The sequence below is a fragment of the Glycine max genome, chromosome 15 (genome assembly GCF_000004515.6).
Source record: "Glycine max cultivar Williams 82 chromosome 15, Glycine_max_v4.0, whole genome shotgun sequence".
Classification (NCBI taxonomy): domain Eukaryota; kingdom Viridiplantae; phylum Streptophyta; class Magnoliopsida; order Fabales; family Fabaceae; genus Glycine; species Glycine max.
Genome location: NC_038251.2, coordinates 41,026,375 through 41,031,343, shown reverse-complemented (window position 1 = coordinate 41,031,343; position 4,969 = coordinate 41,026,375).

Sequence of the window (4,969 nt, the reverse complement as noted above, 5' to 3'; positions counted from 1 at the left end):
ACGTTGCTTGTTTTGCTTCGATTGACATTGTCGAAGTCCATTCTTTCACGTGTTATTGGTTTGATTCACTCTTATCAAGTTTAGGATAAGATTCATGAGCTTTATCACATGCAAACGAAGGATTGTGCTAGGCAATTACGAGCAGATCTTCATGCCACTTCTCTTGAAGGCAAAAGAATGTGTGATTTCTTGAGTCAAATCAAGAACATTGTTGATGAACTTTCTCATGTTGGAAGTCTAGTGGAGCATGAAGAGTATGTTGATGCAATACTCAAAATTTTACCACATGACTATGCTCTAGTGGATTTTGTGATTGAGAGAAAATTTATCTCTCTTTCAATCGTTCAAGTCAAGGCTCTCTTACTCACACATGAGTCTCATATCAATCGATATCGCAAACATTCATTTTCTCCCTCTGTTAATTACACTTATGGTTATGTTAACCCTAATTCCTTTGCTTTAATTGATTTCGATGGCTATTGTGGTGGTCATAGTGGAGGCTATGCTCACAGAGGTAGAAACCATGGTGGTAATGGAGATCACGGCGGTGCTAGTGGTGGTCATCATGGTGGTGGTTCTAGTAGAAACTGTGGCTGTCATTTTGCTAATTTTCAATGTCAAATATGCTTAAGTATGGTCACACTACTAATATCTATCACTATAGGTTTGACACCAGTTATCAACCACATGAATCTCTAGTTTTGTATGATCCAGCTACCCTGCAACTAGTGTAGGTCAATTCTATTCAATCTAACACCAAATTCAATAATACTTGGGTGAATCCCAATTCCAAAGCTCATTCTCAAGGTGTTGCAGCTAATCAAGCTCCACTAAGTGTTATGTTGGCTAATTCTTCTTCTCAAAGAACTGCCAATTCGACTTGGATTCCTAATTCTAGTGCATCATTCCATGTCACTGGTTAACCATAAAACATTCATCAATTAGGCCACTTTGATGGTGCAGATCAAATTTACATAGGCAATGCCAAAGGTTTGACCATAACCCATTCTAGTTCTTCCTCTTTTTTATCTCCTATGAAACTCAAATTTTCATTTAAACTTAATAATTTACTTCATGTTCCCTCCATTACCAAAAACTTGTTAAGTGTAAGTCCATTTGCGAGAGACAATTCAATCTTCTTTGAGTCTCATCTGCATCTTTGTCTTGCCAAATCCCAAGGGACCAATGAAGTCCTTCTTCAAGGCATTGTTGGTGCTAATGGCCTTCACTCTTTTCCAAACTTAAAGTTTCAAGGTTATTTTGTGTTTTTGTCCACTTCAAGTTTTGTTTCAATTTCTAATGTAAAAAATGCTTAGATGTATCTTTGGCTCCTAGCACCACCTCTATGTGGCATGCTAGGCTTGGCCATCCTAATTCTCAAGTTCTTTGGGTTGGTTCTAAATCATTGTAAAATTGCTCCATTGAATAAAAATGTTCCTGATTTTTGTTCTTCTTGTTGTCTGGGCAAATCACATAGATTACCTTCCTTCATTTTTGAATAAGTTTACTCTAAACCTTTGGAACTTATTTTTACTAATCTGTGGGATCTATCTCACGTGACCTCTCATTCTGGATATGTTTATTATGTGTCTTTTATTGATGTATATTACAGGTTTACTTGGCTTTATCTCTTAAAATCTAAATATGAACCATTTACTATTTTTCAACATTTCAAGGCCATGGTTGAAAATCAATTTAATTCGAAAGTAAAGAACATTCAGTCTGATTAGGGTGGTGTGAATATAGGTCATTTACCTTTTTCCTAGCCACTCGTTTTATTACTCATAAACTCATTTGTCCCTACTTATACCATCAAAATGGTGTTTTCGAGAGAAAACATTGCCATATTGTTGAACTTGGTCTCACCTTACTGCATCACACTTCCTTGCCTCTTACATTTTGGGACTATGCTTTCACTATTTCAATTTACCTCAATAACCGATTACCTTCTTCTTCCTTAAATTTTTCAATTCCATACATTATTTTTTTTAATAAATCTCCTGATTACTGTTTGCTTCCGGCAAGTGCACCGGATCGCACAAGTAGTATAAAACGGTAAGAATTGAGTATCAAACTCTCGAGGAACTTGTGTTATTTGGTAAGCTATTTCAGCAAATAGGTGTCTGGTGTGTAAAGATAAGTGTGAATATGAACATGTGTGTAAACTATCTATACAAAAAATAAAATCACGTGAGGGAAATGATGTGTAAAAACAAGTAGAAAACACGTTGGCCTTCCTAATAGGTGCCTGATGCTAAAACGATATTCTATATCTAACAATGCTCATGTGTTCCTATGGTGTCTCCTGAGATACTAAACCCTGATTCCTCATGATAGTTTAGCCTAATCCTGATCAAGCATCGCCTGCAGATTCCTCTTGTTGGACTAAACTCAACCTAGACCGCATTAAGACACACATACACAACTAAATTATCGCACCCCGATTCCTCGTGATAGTACGACAACTTAGCCCTGCACTATTAAGGACTTTAGAATCAAACTAGTTTCCACTGTTGAATGACCCTAGCAAAGCATGCATCTACGTGATCAAGGTAAAAGCATATTGGAGTGAAAAGCAGATGGCACAGAGAACACACAAAACATCATTAAATAGATAGAAATATATTTACATAAGGTACCTAGAGGGAAGATCTAACAGAGGATTTAGTTTTCCATAACCAGGAAGCCTTCTTTACAACAAAGAGAAGAACAAGATGAAAGATTGCAAAAATACAAGTGGTGAGGATGTCTCCTTCACCTCTAGGATCTCACAATCACTCACAAACTCATCTCAAGCTCTCAAAACGGCTCCTGCTTCAAGCTCTAGTCTTTGCAGATCTTCACACAGCAAAATCTCTCAAAACTCTCTGGAACTTGGACCTTTCTCTCTCTAGAATCTCTAGACACGCAAAGCTCTGAATCCCAGCCCAAACTCTCTTCACAAAATCTGATTTCTGGCTTAAATAGGTGGCCTTGTTTGTGCTCGTGCACTTAGCGCAATTATGGACCGCTTAGCGCATATTAGTGAATTTTGGCTTAGTGCGTGCCTTTCTCGCTTAGCGGATGGACTGAAGCGGTGCACTTAGTGAGATGAAGTGGTGCGCTTAGTGAATTCCCTTGTGGATCTTTGGCTTGTAAAGGATTTTACAAGGTTGAAAGAAATCTCAAGAATCGCAGGTTGCTTGGGGACTGGATGTAGGCACGGTTTGTGGCCGAACCAATATAAATCTTGTATTTGTCTTCTTCTTCCCTACACTCTTTAATTTTCGTTGTGTACTTTTAATTATTGCTTTTACTTTTGGTTAAGTTTCTATTTCTGTTCTTTACTCTCTTAACTTAGTAGTAAAAGCCTAATTAAATCTAGTAACATTAAGAAGGATAGATTTTTAATTTGTCAAGACATATTCATAATTAATTCAACTCCCCTTCTTAATTATTTCGAGGCCAATTGATCCAACACAAACACCTACAGATTTTGAGATCATGGACATTGAAGAGGATGCTGAAATTCCATTTATTTTAGGCCGTCCCTTCATGTTAATAGCCAATTGTGTGGTTGATATGGGGAAAGGTAATCTAGAAATGAGTGTGGATGACCAGAAGGTCACATTTAATTTGTTTGAAGCCATGAAGCACCCAAGTGGCCACAAGGCCTGTTTTAAAATAGAAAAGATTGAACATGAGGTAGACATGGTAGCTAGAGCCATGGTGCTACATTCCCCATTGGAAAAAGCACTGACTAATACTATGGAGTGTTTTCCAACTGAGGAAGAAAAAGAAGTATAGAACTGTTTGGAAGAATTAGAGGGCTTAGAGGAAGAATTAAAGAAGGACATTCTGGCAGAAAAAGCCAAGGTGGAGTTGAAAACTCTTCCAGAGCATTTGAAGTATGTTTTCTTGGAAGAAAATGAAGTAAGTCCAATGATCATCAGCAATTCCTTAAGAAAGGAGGAGGAATCTCAGCTAGTGGACTCTCACTTTTGCAATAGCCAACTGTAGAAGGTGCTAGGCCATTATCATGTCACACACAAAGTAGCCTCACCATATCACCCCCAAACAAATGGTCAAGCTGAAGTTTCCAATAGAGAACTGAAGAAGATCTTGGAGAAAACTGTGGCTTCCACTCGGAAGGATTGGTCAAGCAAGCTGGATGATTCACTATGGGCTTACATAACTACCTTCAAGACCCCTATAGCCTTGTCTCTGTTCCAAATGGTTTATGGCAAAGCTTGCCACTTACCGGTAGAAATGGAACATAAGGCATACTGGGCTTTGAAACTCCTGAATTTTGATGAGGCTCTGTCAAGGGAAAAGAGGAAGTTGCAACTCTTGGAACTGGAGGACATGAGATTGAATGCTTATGAGTCTTCAAGACTGTACAAAGAAAAAGTGAAGGTTTATCATGACAAGAAGTTGCTAAAGAAGGACTTTTGGCCCGACCAACAAGTTCTGCTATTCAACTCAAGATTGAAGCTGTTTCCAGGTAAGCTAAAGTCCAAATGGCCTGGACCATTCACCATGAAAGATGTCAAGCCATATGGAACAATGGAATTATTTGACCGTCAATCAAAAACTCCGGATAGAACATGGATAGTAAATGGTCAGAGATTGAAGGTATACCATGGTGGGAACATCGAGAGACTGACCACCATTCTGCAATTGCAAGACCCTTAAAGGTAAAATGCATCAAGCTAGTGACGTTAAAGAAGCGCTTACTGGGAGGCAACCCAGCTTTTTCTTTATTTTCTCAATCATTATTTTTTGTTCACCATTGCATATAGCTAGGTTTCAATTTATCTGTGATTGCTAGTGTAAGACATCAACATGTTTTCCTATGATAGAGGGGTTGGCAAAAGCTTCTATGAAGCAAAGGATGAGGAAAGAACTTAGAAAAATTTTCAGTCATCCACTCGCTCAATGCACCCTATGTTCTAAGCGAGACATACCTCATGTGCTAAGCGAGTATCAT